Genomic DNA, 20,696 nt, shown 5'->3' with positions numbered 1-20,696 from the left:
TAACTCATATTAACATATGAAAATGTCAACCAAGTCAGGGACTTCCACGTATCACCTAGCCATAGATTGGGCTGACCCAAATCTCTCTTTCATCCAATCACCCCCATGCCATATTCCAAGCATGAATGTGGGATCTCATGGGATAAATCAAAACATAACCAACCAGGGCTTCCAGAGGACAAACCACCTCACCCCTTAACCATAGTGATTTCACCTAAACGGGTCTAAAAATCACTAGCACCAAACAAGCTTAGATGCCTCCAACTTTCTTCACCATACCCAGAGGAATTTTCCTATCTCCACCCATCCGTCAAGTGTTCCAGGAGAAATCCCATCTCCACCATTGACCCTTGGGAATTTCCTGAGACCACCTCACCGGGATCCAAAGTCTACCAGCTATCAAAAGCTTAAACCAAAATAAGGAACACACAACACCATGGTTATCTAGGAAATGGAAAGGAAAGGCTGAAAACCACTATCAATCGAAGGAAATCCCATGCCAATGACAACAAATCAACTAAATAACCAGATGCATGTACCATGCATCCAAATCTCAACAATGAAATCACACATGCAAACTGTTACCTGCAATGTCTTCATGTTGTAGCTACTCTTCCAGCCCTTACTTCTGCTCCCTTACTCTCCTTTGCTTACTAGCTTGTTTGTGTCAAAGTGCTTCTTCTCTCTTCTCTTAGAGCTCTATTTCTAAAAGTGATCAAAAGATAAAATTGACAAAAGTTTTCAATTGTTTCTCATGTGCCTTTTTTATCATTGATGTTTGGCATCTCTACTTTCCTTTTACTCTTTTCTTTCATTTTCCTTATTTTCTCTCTAATTTATCTTGCATGCATATTCATGTCCCTTCATCTTCCTTTTCTCCTAATTTCCTTGATTTATTTTATTAAATTGCCATTTATTTCCTTTTTCCTTTGCTAATGCCAATTTCCAAGCCATTACTTAACTGCAAGTGACCCCCAATATGATGTCCCCCCCATTCAACTTGGAATACGTGTCCCATGACCTCAGTTGATTTTTTTCCTTTTTACATGGAAATATAATCAAGGGTTGTTACAAACCCCTTCCCCTCCGAGGAACGTTGTCCTCAGTGTTCTATGACACTTTTAACAGAACAAATTGTTGAAAAACATGAAAACATATTGCTTATGGAGCTTTATAAACCCAACTTGGTGCAATGTTTACATTGACATAGACATATGCACATTTGATTCAACTAGCAAATAAAAATAGTGTTTATGGAGCTTTATAAACACAACTCGATACAATATTTACAATGATATACACATATATACATATCCACATTTGCTTCAACCAACAAATAAAAGGATATGATGTCACATCCATAAGAAGGGAGTCTATAGGCTCACACCTCCACCCTCAAAAGTAGTACCAAGATTCACCTCCTTCCCAAGAAGTCCAAAAACCACTGCTAAGATCAAAGTCTACCTCCAATGTCCAATGCTACAATCCTTGCACTACTTGTTCTTTCAATGCACAACTATCAGCTCATTGTTTCTCCAGCACACTCCCTATGTGCTTTTGATTCCAATCAGCAATGTTATTGACCAAAACAAATTTATTCCACGACCTTCCCTTCTCTTCTTTCAAGTCTCTCAGGAAGTTCGGTCACCCCCTTCCATGAAGTCACTCACCTTCCAAGTTCCCCGAAATCCCCTTCTTTGCTTCCCAGTCCCTCAAGCGATCCATCCCTTGGCAAGGTTTCCTAGCAGCAGAAGGCCCAAAAACAAAGACATATCCCTACCTCAAAATCATCATTTCGATCATATCATGTTTATGGCAATCAATGGACATTATTGGGTACCAGTGTCCCACAATGGCCCTGCTCCTGAACTACTTTACCAGCATATTGTTGAATGTTCCAATTCCTTTTGTTGCTGCTAACACTTTTGGAGCCAGTTCCAACCACCCAAACCTAGGAATTTCCATGCTTTCCTATACCAAACACATAATTTCCATTAGACTCAAAAGGAATTGTAATAAATTCAAATCATACCTCATTGGTAACTCATCAATAAGGTGACATTTTCAATTTTGTTTAATTCCTATCACAACAAGTCAAATTAACTCCTTGATTAAATCATCATGTATAAACATATCACATCCAGTTAGCTCAAAAATCAACCATCATAAATTAAAATCCTAGATTATGTTCATAATTTTGAAATTAAAAACTGAAATGAAATATTGATACTTATCTTTCAAATGGTTCTTTACTTCTGCCTTAGTTATTTGTTCTGTCTGTACACACAGGATCGGTTTCCTAAACACACCCAGTGTCTTCTCTTCTCTTCTCTTCCATATGTAGTATCAACAACAAGGGCATCCAGAGACTATATCGCTGATACCCTCAATATCAACAACAACGGTATCCAAAGACTATATCACCTTTACCCTCAATATCAACAACAAGGGTGTCTAGAGACTATACTTCCTCTACCTTTAATATCAACAACTCAATATTGGTCTCATCCCAAGTTGTCCAGGGCTCCAAGGACTACTATCTCAACCCATAGCCTCTAGGGAACCCAAGTTGTTACAAGGCTCCAACCCATAGCCTCCAAGGAACCCAAGTTGTTACAGGGCTCCAGAGATCTTGTCCTAACCCACATCCTCCAAGGATCCTAAGAACCAATCCCTTCAAAACACTTAATACACACATTTTACAACACAACAATCACATGTACACACAGTACATCACAACAAATACATATGGCACAATACAATGACTACACAATACACATGACACGATACATGTACACAACACAACATGTACAAGAAAATAGTACTTCACATCCAGAGACCACATTTTCTCTATCACGAAACCTTACCTCTAGTGTATCTCCCACGCCTTACTACATACATCCACAACCCAAGTCTCAGGTCTGAGGCTCTTTCCACTATCCATGCTTGTCCTAGCATGCCGCAGATCACATTGTGCTCATTCCATTGATGTATCCTTCAACATTTCATGTCCATAACATAAACATAGGCATAGTTATAATCACATAATATCAAAATCATATATGGATGATACTAACCTCATAGAATTTTCAGGGATACTTGCCCACTTGATTCCTCATAAAACCAGCAACCTTTTCATGCCATTCATCTGCATAAAGCAATTGTTCTTCCAAAAGTATGATCCCTGATGACCCTGTCAGAAAATGGAATTCACACACACACACACATATAGAAACATTAACAAATACATGATCACAACACAATTACCATTGTTCATAAGGTCAAGGTTAAGATAACTTCCTTTATTCATGCAAAGCATGCACAACATTGAGAACGACATTTCCCAACATAGCTAAGGCATTTAATACCTCAAGTCCATTTACTTTTCCTTTCTTGTTACCTTCCTCATGATTGTCCTGCCATTATCCATTTGCCCCAATGGACCCAACCAGCCCAACCGACTGTCATATTCTTGCCTTCAATTGCCCTTTATTCATGTATCGGGTTTCATTCGAGTCTTACATTACCTGTTGGGTTTCAAACATCTCTCCCAAGTTCCATGAGCTTTACTCTTTCCCCAAACTAATTCCCAAGGCCCTCAAAACATAAAAGTCAAGAACCAGAAGACAAGATGAAAACATAGAAATGCAAACAACAATACAACACCACAAACAAAGTGGCATGGCCATGCACCAGCCACAGTCAAAATTGAAAATTAAGCACAAACAAATCACAAAACACCGAAAGCAAAAAACTTTCAACAAACAACATGAACCAACCCCATGGGTTCCCAATGTGTCCAAGGTTTTATGAATGAAGCTCAGTCCAAGCCTTCTTCAAGATCTATGATAGTCTCTTTTTCCATTCAATTCCCTGCATCATACTGCCATGAACACACAATTGTTAGTGCATTAATAAATATAACAATATACATGTTACCTTAGCCTTCTGTATCGAGCACGCCACCCTGCAACTAAATACCTGCACATATCATCTCTCGGGGGATTTCAATTCCCTTGACGAATTTAGCTATAACTGGAAACCAACTATTATGCCTACATCTTATCAACCATATTTCAGGTAGCTTCCTTCGCCCCAAAGTGATTCTATGCACTTTAACTTGCTCTATTGCTCGGTCCTAGATCATGAGCTTATTCTACTGCAAGATGCATTGAGGATTTGTCTGGAACTCTCCCTCTAGTTCCACCTTCCATCTCGATAATGGATGTCTGATGATTTGTCTACCTATTATCCACTACTACATAGATTCGAGGAATCCTCTGACCTACATCCCCAACTGTCTACACTTCTTGAGCACTGTAGATCTGAGCCCTATCACAATTTTGTTGTGCCATCCTGATACAAAGGGAAATCCTTCTTGCGATGATCTCCACCATAGGTTCAACACTGCAATGGTTTTTTTTCCATTGCCTTTATTCTGTTGCTCCATAGTCTTAGACCCATGTCCTCTCTCATCTGCATTGAACTTCTTATGAGGTGCCACATTCTCTTTGTCACTTGCAACCTGAGATCTTCCTCGCTTCTTAGGCCATTTTCCTTTAGTCTTCTTATTACCTTTTCAATCCCACTTGAACTCAGGTTTGTGCTTTGACTGCTCATAACAATGCTTTAGCTCTCTGATGGCTTACTGATGAACCTTTAGATCTTCGCTTTTTCATCCTTGAGATGAGGCGTGTATCTAAACAAGTATAGAAATTTAGTTGTGTACTCTTCATCTGTCATGGAACCCATCCTGAGCTCATAGAAATCCTTGGCCTTTCCATCATAATATCTCTCAGATAGGTACTTATTATTGAAGAGTTTTTCAAACTCATCCCCAATCAACTCCTCTTATCTAATGCCTCTAACATGCTTAACATATGCCCACCGGATATTTGTTTTTCCCTTGAGAATGAAAGTAACTATCTTTGCTTTCATGCTTTATGAATAATCATGCAATCTGAAGAATTTCTTTATCCCAAGCAGCCATGCTTCTGCATCTTTTGATTTCTTCATTTCGCCATCAAAAGTAGGAGGCTTAACTTTCTTGAACTCTTCTGGCAAGTACGCCCTCTCACTCCTCCTATAAAAATGTTGGCGGTGATGGCGATGATGTCTCTTGAAACCGGAGATAGAAAAAAATCCATGATTGCTAACCTTCTATCAGGTGTATGAAAGGATATGTCACCTCTTACTATATCATCTTTGTTCATCTTGTACCCTTTCCGAGACCTTCTTCCATCTGCACCATTTGTCTTTTCTTCCCATCCATGACTAATCCCCAGTTGTCCTTGCTTCTGCAAACCTAAATGGCTCTGGAAAATGACTGCATTAACCTCGACTTATTTTTCTTGAGCTTTTGAAATCCTTTCTTGTGCCTCAATCAACTGCTCATTGTCTACCTAGCAACACACAATTTATGCCTTCAAACTTCTCAGTGTGTCTGCCAAACTACGAGAATGTCCCTCTCCCTACTGCTCAATTGATCTCTCCCATCCTACCAATATCTCTTCAGGCCTATACGGAGAGATATGAATTGTAAACTATTGTGCTCTTCATCTCTTGGCCTTCTATTTCCTACAATATGCCATTGTTAGCTAAACAAAACATAATCAAAATTATATCTCAAGGTGTCTTAGGGGAGGCTATTACATCTGCACAAGTCAATCTAGATTAACATGATACATAATAATATCAAGACCTTAACCATCATGTAAGCAACCACAATGACAATAATCAGCATGCATATGACCATAATCCACATAACAACAATTAACTATCATGCATGAATAACCTATGTATGTGCATATGACCACATTAATTAACTAGCATCTAGCATCATGCCTTCTAGATGTTTGCATCTAGTTTCCTACCTATTATCCACTGCTACATAGATCCAAGGAATGCTCTGACCTACTTCCCCAACTGTTTACTCCTCCTAAGCAATGTAGATATGAGGTCTTCCATGCTTCTGTTGCGACATTTTGATACAAAGGGAACTCCTTCCTACAATGATCTCCACCACAGGTTCAACATCACAATGCTTCTATTAAATTGTCTTTATTCTGCTACTCCATAGGCTGAGACCAGTGTCCTCTCTCAGCTGCATTGAACTTCTTATGAGGTGCCACATTCTCCTTGTCACCTACATCCTAAGGTATTCTTCGCTTCTTAGGCCAGTTTCCTTTAGTCTTATCATTACCTTTCCAGTCCCACTTGAACTCAGACTTGCACTTTGAATGATCATAACAATGCTTCAACTTTCTAATGGCTTCCTCCAATGACCTAGGCTCATCAAACTCAATCTAGCCTTTCAATGCTATTGGCAGCCCACTGATGAACTTTTGGATCTTTGCTTTCTCATCCTTGAGATAAGACACATATCTTACCAACTCTAGAAATTTAGTTGTGTACTCTTCATCTGTCAGGGAACATATCATAAGCTCATATAACTTCTTGGCCTTTCCATCATAATATCTCTCAGACAAGTATTTCTTCCTGAAGAGTCTTTCAAACTCATCCCAAATCAACTCCTCTTCTCTGATGCCTCTGACATGCTTAACATCTTCCCACCAAATATTTGTTGTTCCCTTGATACTAAAGGTAGTTATCTTAGCTTTCATGTTTTCTGAATAATCAGGAAATATAAAGAATTTCTTCATCCCAAGCATCCATGCTTTTGCATCTTCTAATTTCTTCATTTTTCCATCAAAAGTATGAGCCTTAACTTTCTTGAGCTCTTCTGGAAAGTACCACCTCCCACTCCTCCTATAAAAATGCTACTGGTGATGGCAATGATGTCTCTTGGAACTGAAGATAGAATAAAATAAATGAGTGTTAACCCTCCTGTCAGGTGTATGAAATAATTTGCCACCTCTTACTGTATCATCTTTGTCCATTATGTACCCTTTCCGAGACCTGCTTCCATTTTCACCATTTTTCTTTTCTTCTCATCCATGACTAACCCCCAATTGTCCCTGCTTCTGCAAACCTGAAAGGCTCTAGAGAATGACTACATTAACCTCGACTTGATTTTCTTGAGCTTTGGAAATCCTTTCTAGTGACTCAATCAACCACTCATTCTCTTCCTTGCAACATACAATTTCTGCCTTCAAACTTCTCAGTGTGTCTACCAAACTAGGAGAATGTCCCTCTCCCTGCTACTCAATTGATCTCTCCCATCCTACCAATGTCTCTTCAGACTTGTACAGAGAGTCATATGAATTGTACTCAACAATTATGATATTCATCTCTTGGCCTTCTGTTTCTTGCAATATGTCATTGTTAGCTAAACAAAACATAATCAAAATCATACCTCAAGGTATCTCAGCGAAGGCTATTACATCTGCACAAATCGGTCTAGATTAGCATGATATATAATAATATCAAGAACTTAATTGTCATGCAAGAAAGCACAATGACAATAATAAGCATGCATTTGGTCACTATGCACATAACAACAATTAACTATCATGGATGAATAACTAGTGTACATTTATATGACCGCACTAATTAACTAGCATCTAGCATGCATGTACCCATGATAGCAATAAAATAATTGGCATGCATATGACTGAAATGCATATAACAACAATTAACCATTATGCATGTATGCCAAACATATAAACCTACATGACAACTTGCTTTTACCCTGAGGTCCTTTGCTGCAACCTCACATTGATACCACCCTGTAACCACCCCATCCCACATTTACCTGTTTTTACAAGCTCTCTAGGATAAACATGAGCTGATAGTTACTATGACACGACCCAACATCCAAGTTCCAGTTATGGAAGTGGTGTTTACTAATCGGAAACATACTGAAACCTCTATGGGACACCAAATCACCTAGGTGTAAGACAACAAACACTGGTGATCAGAGCCTGAGATGGAACTTCTTTTTAACCGAGCTCACAGCTTAGTCGCATGCATACCATGCTGTGAGTGTAGTTGGAAAGCTCTAGCCACATGCACAAGCCTCCCTCCATGCGGTTACAACCAAAATTTCCTAGTTCCATGCATGCAACCGCAAAATCAGTGACACATTTTCAGGGCTAGCCTACAGGTCACTGCCCATAACAGCCCAGAACTTTCCAGAATCAAGTATAAGGTGATGACAAGTCTATATGATAAGTACTAAGACTTGATCTTGCTTAGAAGTTGTCAAAAACATGAGAAAAAAATTGACAAACACATGGTAAACATAGTAACTACAGGTCATGAATGCATATTTGTTCAATGTCTACTTAACTTCATCAAGTATGTTGGAAATAATACTGAGAGGGGGGGTGAATCAGTATTATCAAATTCTTTTCACTATACCTTTCAGATTTATAATTCAATTTATTCTTCAGATTAATTCATATGTCAGTACCATATAATAATGAGCAAGAACAAGAAAAACAGATAGTCACACCAAAGAACACCAGATATAAGGTGGAAACCCAATGTGGGTGAAAACCACCTGCTGCAATATGTCTCTATCTTCTTTCAATTAGAAACTTCTTTTTACAATGATTCTGTACTGGTGCAGTCCTTTACCAGTACGCAGGCTGCAACCTGCAAAGAGCTACAACCCTCTCTAGTTTTCCAGTCTCTCCTAGAAGAGATCTACAACCCCCTTAGCTTTTGTACTAGCTGAGCTACTAGTACGTAGGTTCTGACCTACTTCTTTTCTTCCAAGGACCACGTTTCATTAATTTTCATACTGGATCAATGAAAATCAAATAATCATCAAGTACATGTGAATCAACCAATCTCCTTTTACAATCAATTAATGAACCAACCAATAGCCTCTCAGAATGCAGTAACCAGACAAGCAATACCAGTAATCTAAACCCAGAATTCTGTAGCAATAGAAAAAAGGTAGCCAACAAATATTTCAATAAAAGTCCGCAACTTCACCAATATAAACCTGCGAATATCCGCACTTCTACTGTGTCTAGCCTGCGCAGCTCCGCACCTGATCTGTCTACTCGACAGCGAACCTCCGCACCTAATCCACGTCATGGACTGCGCACCTCCACACCTGCGTCTTCTACTAGACTGCAGACCTCCTTACCTGCGCCTTCTACCGGGTTGCGGACCTCCGCACCTGCGCCTTCTACTAGGCTGCGAACCTCCGCACCTGCGCCTTCTACTGGGTTGCAGACCTCCGCACCTATTCCTTCTACTGGCTGCGGACCTCCGCACCTGTGCCGTATCTCGCCTGAGGACCTCCGGATATATACACTTTATCAATCCTCAATTGTACCCCAGACTGTCAAATCCACAGATCTAATCATGCGCCAAAGAGATCACGACCCCTCAATTGATCAGTCTTCTTATGCTCAAGTTTAATTTTATATCATCAACCGATTACAAGTATTTCAGATCTAATTCATCTTAAGATATTCAACGTTCACAAGTGTCTAGCCAAATGATCTCCTTTCCTTTTTATAGGCAAGCCCTTACACAAACCATGGATCAAAACCATAAAAAGCCAATACAAGGGACCCAAAACAGGGGTTCAATATTTTAGATGCTATACCACGGACCAAAACCATAGGATCAAACACGTCGGACTAAATACCATGGATCAATCATAAAAATTCCCACGTGCGCGTGCTTTTCTGCATTGGAGTGAGTGAATTTGACGACCGCACCTTTTGTTCGGAGAACCTGCGGGTATTCCCGCACTTCTTGTTCGGAGCACCTGCAGGTCCGCAGCTTTTGTTAGGCTCACCTGCGGGTATCTCATTTTCTATTATTTTGAGAGCCTGAACAGAGATTTTCCACTTGAGTGAGTTGCCATCAAGGACAACACCTATGCCATAGCACCAAACCTGAGTCATAATGCCAACAATCTCCCCCTTTGGACTTGATGGCAACCCCAAGATCTTCAAAGTCATTCTCCCCCTTTGTCATCAAGGGCAAAGGGTTATGCTCCCCCTGAAAACCCTGTTCTGATGTGTTGATCGTGCTCCCCCTGACTGTAGGCCAGATCTGCAAAAGAAATTTTCTTCAAGAAGAACCATAAACCACCATACACCTAATGACCTTCCTATCACCAAAAGACTCTATACATACATTCATCACCCAATCAAGTGGGGATCATCCTCCCAACCAAGTGGGGTTACATCAGAAAACAACCAAGTACATTACATCATTCATCCCAAACATAGGCCGTTACATGACCTTGACAAAAGAAATATAAGACATAGAGACATAACATTAGCAGCAATATTTAAATCAGCATCCATGTACTCCTTCTGTACATGCTCCTCCAAGATCTTCTACAATAATGCCAACAATGCATTATTAGAAGAATATATGCTCCCCCTGAACCTGTGCCATTTGGTCTTTGACCAATCCATAAACCAGCGAATGTATGCGTATACCCCATATGAAATTGGCGTACAACCAACAATCTCTGAAACAGACAAGATTCGACGGCAAGATGATGCATCAACTACCCCCAGCTTTTTCCTGAGGTATTCAAAGGTCTCCATGGGCAATGGTTTGGTGAGTATATCAGCAACTTGTTCCTTAGATGGAACATACTCCAACTTGACATTTTCTTCAAGCACTTGTTCCCGAAGAAAATGATATTTAAAAGGTATATGCTTGGTCTTTGAATGCATGACTGGGTTCTTTGAAACGCTGATAGCACTTGTATTATCACATAGGATGGAGATAGGTGGAGTACAAGTGATTTGAAAGTTGTGCAAAGTTTGCATCATCCAAAGAAGTTGTGTATAACAAGATGCATCAGCCACATACTCTGCTTCAGCTGTGGATAATGCTATTGAACTCTGTTTCTTGCTGAAAAAAGATACTAATCTGGAACCCATGAAGAATGTACCACCACTAGTGCTTTTTCTGTCATCCACGCTTCCGGCCCAATCTGCATCTGTATAAGCATGAAGTGTGAGATCTGTATCTCTAGGATACCATAAGCCATAGTTTTGAGTTCCTTGAAGGTACTTTAAGATTCTCTTAACTGCCTGAAGATGAGTTTCCTCTGGATTTTCCTGAAGTCTTCCAACTATTCCCACTGCATGCATGATGTCTGGTCGGGTACCTGTTAAATAAAGCAGACTTCCAATCATGGATCTATAGGTTGGCTGATGCACTGCTTCTGATTCATCGTTTGCACTGAGGCTGCATCCTGTAACCATAGGGGTACATACTGGTTTCGAATCTTCCATACCGTATTTCTTCAAGATCTGCTTGAGGTACTTGGATTGAGATAAAAAGATACCGCCTTCATTTTGTTGGATTGGATTTGTAGACCAAGAAAATATGTCAGGTCTCCAGGCAATGACATTTTGAATTCTTTCTGTGTCCCAAAGGCAAAGTTTTGACTCATAGCTTCTTCATTACTGCCAAAGATAATATCATCTACATACACAACAAGTATTATCAATTTGTCATTTTCAATTTTTATATAAAGATTGTTGTTTGTTGATCCTTTTGAGAAACCTTGTTGATGAAGGTATTTGTCCAAGCGATAGTACCAAGCCCTTGGAGCCTGTTTAAGTCCATAGAGAGCCTTTTTCATTCTGCATACAAGATTTGGATCATTCCCAAGGATGAAACCAGCTGGTTGCTCAATGTACACTTCTTCTTCTAAGTCTCCATTCAGAAAGGCTGATTTCACATCCATTTGAAATACTTTGAACTTCTGAAAGCTAGAGAGAGCAAGGAACATTCTGATGGCCTCAAGTCTAGCAACGGGAGCAAAAGTTTCTTCAAAGTCTATTCCTTCTTGTTGAGCGTACCCTTTACAAACAAGTCTGGCCTTGTTTCTAATTACTTCCCCATTTCCATTCAACTTGTTTTTGAAGATCCATTCTGTCCCTATGACATTCTTATCTTTTGGTCTAGGAACCAATGCCCAAGTGTTATTCCTTTCAATCTGTTCAAGTTCTTCATCCATTGCCTTGACCCAGCATTCATCTTTGCATGCCTCTCTTACATTTTGTGGTTCAGTGGAGGAAAGTAATGCCAAATAGCTTGAAGCTTCTGCAATTGTTCTTCTTGTTTGTGCCCCAAAATTTGAGATTCTGGATGATTCTTTTGAACATACCTGGATGGGGTATTTTCTTCTATCCTTATATGTTCCTCTGGTGCCTCATGGGTTTCTTCTTCATCATGAATCTGATTTGATGTTGACGGATAGTCCTCATCATCTTCAAACTCTTCAGATCTTACCTGCCTGGGAGTGTCTTTTTCATCCACCACTACATCAATGCTATCGACAATTCTTCCAAGCCTTTTATTGTAACATTTGTATGCTTTGCTATGAGGAGAATAACCAAGGAGAATTCCTTCATCTGCTCTAGGTTCAAACTTGCCAAGATTTTCATCATTATTTTTAATATAGCATTTTCTTCCAAAAATTTTGAAATGTTTTACCGAAGGAGTCTCACCATACCAGAGCTCATGAGGAGTTTGAGTGCTGTTCACCCGAATATTTGTCTTGTTGAGAATAACAACTGCAGCAAATGCGGCTTCACCCCAGAAGGTTGCGGTAGTTCCAGACTCATCAAGAATAGCACGAGCCATTTGTTGAATTGTTATGTTCATCCTTTCCACTACTCCATTTTGCTGAGGAGTCCTAGCTGTAGAGAATTCCCTTCTTATTCCATGTTCTTCACAAAAGTCGAAAAATTCATTCGAGGTAAACTCCCCACCTCGATCAGACCTGAGGCATTTGATTTTGTGATTTGATTCGTTCTCCACCAAGGCTTTGAATGATTTTAACTTTTCAAAGGCTTCGTCTTTGTCCTTCATAAGTCCTATCCAACACATCATGGAAAAGTCATCAATGAATAATATAAAGTATTCTTCTCCTCAAGGTGACCTTTTCCTAGATGGACCACATACATCAGTATGGATAAGTTCAAGCGACCTGCTGGCTGATCCTTCCTTCTCAGGGAAGTTAGTTCTGGTTTGCTTACCAAATTGACATGATTTGCATATTGTATTGTCTGGAATTCTGATGTCTGGAAGACCACGAACTGCCTGGTATTTGCAAGCTTTCCTTATCTGTGAGAAGCTAAGATGCCCCAATCTTCTGTGCCATAACCAGTGTTCATCGTTCTTGCTTAGATAGCATTGATGTTGTCCTTCTTTGAATATGTATAAATTATTTGGAGTCCTTATGCCTTTGATCACTGTTTTTCTTGTATCAAGATCACGAACACTACATCCATTTGATCGAAATATTACCTCTGTTCCTTGATCACACATCTGACTGACACTCAATAAATTATGCTTTAACCCATCAACATACATAACATTTCCAGCTTTGACCTTTTCTTTCAACTGAACAGAACCTTTACCTTTTATGAGCGCAGGGGTGTCATTTCCAAATGAGACCTTCTTCTCTTTCTCTAAGGCACTGTATGACTAAATTTTTTCTTTATCACCCGTCATATGTTTCGAACATCCACTGTCGATGTACTATTGATTTTCTTGCCCTTCCACATACAATGCTATACCACATCTTTCCGGTTGCGGTTCTTTCATTCTCCATGTTTTGGCATTTGAAGCTTGTTCCTTTGTTTGCCGAAACTTGCTCCTGCATTCAGAATCTTCATGACCGAATTTGTTACAAATAGAAAATTCAATTTCATTCTCAAGGGCAGAAAATTTATTGTAGGTTCTTTTCGTCATCCCAGTCATACTCCTTTGTTTTTGAGCTTCTCTAGTCATGATTGTCTTATAGGCAACACATTGAGCTGCTTTGTGACCAAAGTTATGACAAGAAAAACATTGGCCATTCAATAAACTCCTGCGATTATCAAATCAACCAACCAACTGGTTGTAGTTTCTACTGACATCCATTCTTGAGGCAAATTGGGAAGATTTTACCTGTGGCTGGTTGTAGCTTCTGTTTATCCTTAAGGTGGATTGCCCTTGATTTACCTGGTAGTCTTTGTTCTTTCTTGAGGTAAATTGTCCCTGATTTCTATTTGACCTTTGCTCACTCCTCCTTGTTGCATCAAGATAACTTTTGGAGGTGGATGGTTGCTGCGCTTGAGATGCTTCTTCATTATATCCCAGACCTGTCTTGATTAGTGGAGATCACTGCACATTGATAATCTCATCTAGAGTTTCATATCCTTTAACAAATCTAAGATTAAGAGATTTTGTTTTCTCAATCTCTTTTCTAAGACCAACAATTTCACATTCTAACTTTTCATGAAGTTTTTCTTTTTCAGCCAGTTGGAATTGCAGTGTATCAATAATCATATTTTTCTCTTCTACACAAATTTTGAGTTTAGAAATCTCTTCATACAGACCTTCTTCATCTATAGCATCCATGAAATCATCATCTTCAAAAGCCATTAAAAGTCTATAATTGTTACCTTGTTCATCTTCATCACTATTTGAAAGTCCATCACTGTCTTCATGAGTGTAATAGCTTTTCTTATTTACATTCTGTTTCTTGTTCCATCTGACAGGTTCCTTACCTTTGTCAAGCTTATCTTTATGAGGACACTTTGCAGCATAGTGACCGACTCTTCCACAAGCAAAGCATTTAAAAGGTAACTTACCTCTGAATCTTCCAGCACCTTGTTGAAGGTTCTTGACAAAATTTGATTCTTCCTCTTCTTTTGATAGATGTCCAGACTCATAGTAATCTCCTTTACCTGAAGCCTTGAATGCAGCTTCTCTCCTATCTGACGGTCCTCCTTTCCTCATTTCGTAAGCAGTTAGAATTCCGTGTAGCTGTGACATGGTAAGGTTCCGTAGATTCTCCTTTTCTTCTATTGCAGAAACTTTTGATTCAAACTTAGGGGACAAATATCTTAGAACTTTTTCAACCACGACAGCCTCTTTAATTTCTTCACCCAATTTTTTCATACAATTAACAATCTCATCTACACGAAGGAAATAGTTAGCCACACTTTCATCATTGTACATTTTGAGATTTTCATACTGGATTCTGAGAGTTTGAAGTTTTGCTCGTTTTACCTGTTCATCTCCATCGTAGCTCAAGACGACCTTATCCCATATTTCTTTTGCAGATTTGTACTGCATAACCTTGATGAACTCTAATTGAGATAGACATCCTAATAGAGTATTGAATGCCTTTGCATTTGTTTCATATTGCTTCTTACCAATCGGATCTGTAGGTGTTGCTGACGGAAAAGTGTACCCTGTATCTATGATATCCCAAACTTCTGTACCAAGAGATTGAATATAGGTAGTGACTCTTACCTTCCAATATACGAAGTTTGTCCCATCAAAAATTGGTGGCCTGATCGATGCTTCTCTCTCGTAGTTGCCCACGATGATAGATCTCCCTTCAAGCGATCAAGCTTCTTCTGAAGGACCTGCTCTGATACCAATTGTTGGAAATAATGCTGAGAGGGGGGGGTGAATCAGTATTATCAAACTATTTTCACTATACCTTTCAGATTTATAATTCAATTTATTCTTCAGATTAATTTGTATGTCAGTACCATATAATAATGAGCAAGAACAAGAAAAACAAATAGTCACACCAAAGAACACCAGATATAAGGTGGAAACCCAATGTGGGTGAAAAGCACCTGTTGCAATATGTCTCTATCTCCTTTCAATTAGAAACTTCTTTTTACAATGATTCTATACTGGTGCAGTCCTTTACCAGTACGCAGGCTGCAACCTGCAGAGAGCTACAACCCTCTCTCGTTTTACAGTCTCTCTTGGAAGGGAGCTACAACCCCCTTAGCTTTTGTACTAAATGAGCTACTAATACGTAGGTGCTGACCTACTTCTTTTCTTCCAAGGACCACGTTTCATTAATTTTTAGACTGGATCCATGAACATCAAATAATCATCAAGTACATGTGAATCAACCAATCTCCTTTTACAATCAATTAATGAATCAACCAATAGCCTCTCAGAATGCAGTAACCAAATAAGCAATACTAGTAATCTACACCTAGAATTCTGTAGCAATAGACAAAAGGCAGCCAACAAATATTTCAAGAAAAGTCTACAACTTCACCAATATAAACCTGCGAATATCCACACTTCTGCTGTGTCTAGCCTGCGCAGCTCCGCACCTGATCTGTCTACTCGACAGCGTACCTCCGCACCTGATCCGCCTCCTGGACTCTGCACCTCTGCACCTGCATCTTGTACTGGACTGCGGACCTCCGCACCTACGCCTTCTACTGGGCTGCGTACCTCTGTACCTGCGCCTTCTACTGGGCTGTGAACCTCCGCACCTGCGCCTTCTATTGGGCTGCGGACCTCCGCACCTATTCCTTCTACTGGCTGCAGACCTCCGCACCTGCGTCGTATCTCGCATGAGGACCTCCGGATATAAACACTTTATCAGTCCTCAATTGTACCCCAGACTGTCAAATCCACAAATCTAATCATGCACCAAAGAGATCATGACCCCTTAATTGATCAATCTTCTTATGCTCAGGTTTAATTTTATTTCGTCAACCGATTACAAGTATTTCAGATCTAATTCATCTTAAGCTATTCAACGTTCACAAGTGTCTAGCCAAATGATCTCCTTTCCTTTTTATAGGCAAGCCCTTACACAAACCATCGATCAAAACCATAGAAAGCTAATACAAGGGACCCAAAACCAGGGTTCAATATTTTAGATGCTATACCACGGACCAAAACCATAAGATCAAACACGTCGGACTAAATACCATGTATCAATCATAAAAATTCCCACGTGCGCGCGCTTTTCTGCATTGGAGTGAGTGAATTTGATGACCGCACCTTTTGTTTGGAGAACCTGTGGGTATGCCCGTACTTCTTGTTCGGGGCACCTGCGAGTCTGCAGCTTTTGTTAGGCTCACCTGCGGGTATCTCATTTTCTATTATTTTGAGAGCCTGAACAGAGATTTGCCACTTGAGTGAGTTGCCATCAAGGACAACACTTGTGCCATAGCGCCAAACCTGAGTCATAATGCGAACAATCTCCCCCTTTGGACTTGATGGCAACCCCAAGATCCTCAAAGTCATTATCCCCCTTTTTCATCAAGGGAAAAGGGTTATGCTCCCCCTGAAAACTCTGTTCTGATGTGCTGATCGTGCTCCCCCTGACTGTAAGCCAGATCTGCAAAAGAAATTTTCTTCAAGAAGAACCATAAACCACCATACACCTAATGACCTACCTATCACCAAAAGACTCTATACATAAATTCATCACCCAATCAAGTGGGGATCATCCTCCCAATCAAGTAGGGTTACATCAGAAAACAACCAAGTACATTGCATCATTCATCCCGGACATAGGCCGTTACATGACCTTGACAAAAGAAATATAAGACATAGAGACAAAACATTAGCAGCAATATTCAAATCAGCATCCATGTACTCCTTCTGTACATGCTCCTCCAAGATCTTCTACAATAATGCCAACAATGCATTATTAGAAGAATATATGCTCCCCCTGAACCTGTGCCATTTGGTCTTTGACCAATCCATAAACCAGCGAATGTATGCGTATACCCCATATGAAACTCGCGTACAACCAACAATCTCTGAAACAGACAAGATTCAACAGCAAGATGATGCATCAACTACCCCCAGCTTTTGCCTGAGGTATTCAAAGGTCTCCCTGGGCAGCGGTTTGGTGAGTATATCAGCAACTTGTTCCTTAGATGGAACATACTCCAACTTGACCTTTTGTTCAAGCACTTGTTCCCGAAGACAATGATATTTGATAGGTATCTGCTTGGTCTTTGAATGCATGACTAGGTTCTTTGAAATGCTGATAGCACTTGTATTATCACTTAGGATGGAGATAGGTGGAGTACAAGTGATTTGAAAGTCCTGCAAAGTTTGCATCATCCAAAGAAGTTGTGTACAACAAGATGCAGCAGCCACATACTCTGCTTCAGCTGTGGATAATGCTATTGAACTATATTTCTTGTTGAACCAAGATACTAATCTAGAACCCATGAAGAATGCACCACCACTAGTGCTTTTTCTGTCATCCACGCTTCCGGCCCAATCTGCATCTGTATAAGCATGAAGTGTGAGATCTGTATCTCTAGGATACCATAAGCCATAGTTTTGAGTTCCTTGAAGGTACTTGAAGATTCTCTTAACTGCCTGAAGATGAGTTTCCTTTGGATTTGCCTGAAATCTTCCAACTATTCCCACTGCATGCATGATGTCTGGTTGGGTACCTGTCAAATAAAGTAGACTTCCAATCATGGATCTATAGGTTGGCTGATGCACTGCTGCTGATTCATCGTTTGCACAGAGGCTGCATCCTGTAACCATAGGGGTACATACTGGTTTCGAATCTTCCATGCCGTATTTCTTCAAGATCTGCTTGAGGTACTTGGTTTAAGATAAAAAGATATCGCCTTCATTTTGTTGGATTGGATTTGTAGACCAAGAAAATATGTCAGCTCTCCAAGCAATGACATTTCGAATTCTTTCTGCATCACCAAGGCAAAGTTTTGACTCATAGCTTCTTCATTACTCCCAAAGATAATATCATCTACATACACAACAAGTATTAGCAATTTATCATTTTCAATTTTTATATAAAGATTGCTGTCTGCTGATCCTTTTGAGAAACCTTGTTTATGAAGGTATTTGTCCAAGCGATAGTACCAAGCCCTTGGAGCCTGTTTAAGTCCATAGAGATCCTTTTTCAGTCTGCATACAAGATTTGGATCATTCCCAAGGATGAAACCATCTGGTTTCTCAATGTACACTTCTTCTAAGTCTCCATTCAGAAAGGCTGATTTCACATCCATTTGAAATACTTTGAACTTCTGAAATCTAGAGAGAGCAAGGAACATTCTGATGGCCTCAAGTCTAGCAACGGGAGCAAAAGTTTCTTCAAAGTCTATTCCTTCTTGTTGAGCGTACCCTTTACAAACAAGTCTGGCCTTGTTTCTAATTACTTCCCCATTTTCATTCAACTTGTTTTTGAAGATCCATTTTGTCCCTATGACATTCTTATCTTTTGGTCTAGGAACCAATGCCCAAGTGTTATTCCTTTCAATCTGATCAGGTTCTTCATCCATTGCCTTGACCCAGCATTCATCTTTGCATGCCTCTCTTACATTTTGTGGTTCAGTGGAGGAAAGTAATGCCAAATAGCTTGAAGCTTCTGCAATTGTTCTTCTTGTTTGTATGCCTGCCTCCTTTTGCCCCAAAATTTGAGATTCTGGATTATTCTTTTGAACATACCTGGATGGGGTCTTTTCTTCTATCCTTATCTGTTCCTCTGGTGCCTCATGGGTTTCTTCTTTATCATGAATCTGATTTGATGTTGACGGATAGTCCTCATCATCTTCGAAGTCTTCAGATCTTACCTGCCTGGGAGTGTCTTTTTCATCCACCACTACATCAATGCTGTCGACAATTCTTCCAAGCCTTTTATTGTAACATTTGTATGCTTTGCTGTGAGGAGAATAACCAAGGAGAATTCCTTCATCTGCTCTAGATTCAAACTTGCCAAGATTTTCATCATTATTTTTAATATAGAATTTGCTTCCAAAAATTTTGAAATGTTTTACCGAATGAGTCTCACCATACCAGAGCTCATGAGGAGTTTGAGTGTTGTTCACCCGGATATTTGTCTTGTTGAGAATAACAAGTGTAGCAAATGTGGCTTCAACCCAGAAGGTTGCGGGAGTTCAAGACTCATCTAGCATAGCACGAGCCATTTGTTTAATTGTTCTGTTCATCCTTTCCACTACTCCATTTTGCTGAGGAGTCCTAGCTATAGAGAATTCCCTTCTTATTCCATGTTCTTCACAAAAGTCGAAAAATTCATTCGAGGTAAACTCCCCACCTCGATCAGACCTGAGGCATTTGATTTTGTGATCTGATTCGTTCTCCGCCAAGGCTTTGAATGATTTTAACTTTTCAAAGGCTACATCTTTGTGCTTCATAAGTCCTATCCAACACATCCTGTAAAAGTCATCAATGAATAATATAAAGTATTCTTCTCCTCGAGGTGACCTTTTCCTAGATGGACCACATACATCAATATGGACAAGTTCAAGCGGCCTGCTGGCTGATCCTTCCTTCTTAGGGAAGTTAGTTCTAGTTTGCTTACCAAACTGACATGATTTGCATATTGTATTGTCTGGAATTTTGATGTCTGGAAGAACATGAACTGCCTAGTATTTGCAAGCTTTCCTTATCTATGAGAAGCTAATATGCCCCAATCTTCTGTGCCATAACTAGTGTTCATCGTTCTTGCTTAGATAGCATTGATGTTGTCCTTCTTTGAATATGTATAAATTATTTGGAGTCCTTATGCCTTTGATCCCTATTTTTCCTGTATCAAGATCACAAACACTACATCCATTTGATCAAAATATTACCTCTGTTCCTTGATCACACATCTGACTGACACTCAATAAATTATGCTTTAACCCATCAACATACACAACATTTCCAGCTTTGACCTTTTCTTTCAACTGAACAGAACCTTTACCTTTTATGAGCGCAGGGGTATCATTTCCAAATGAGACCTTCTTCTCCTTCTCTAAGGCACTGTATGACTGAAGTTTTTCTTTATCACCCATCATATGTTTTGAACATCCACTGTCGATGTACCATTGATTTTCTTGCCCTTCTGCATACAAGGCTATACCACATCTTTCCGGTTGCGGTTCTTTCATTCTCCATGTTTTGGCATTTGAATCTTGTTCCTTTGTTTGCTGAAACTTGCTCCTGCATTCAGAATCTTCATGACCGAAGTTGTT

This window comes from Pinus tabuliformis, chromosome 3_2, assembly GCF_031772625.1.
Source record: "Pinus tabuliformis cultivar Carrire ecotype Pingquan chromosome 3_2, CPIR1, whole genome shotgun sequence".
Lineage (NCBI taxonomy): Eukaryota > Viridiplantae > Streptophyta > Pinopsida > Pinales > Pinaceae > Pinus > Pinus tabuliformis.
This window is presented reverse-complemented; position numbering follows the sequence as displayed.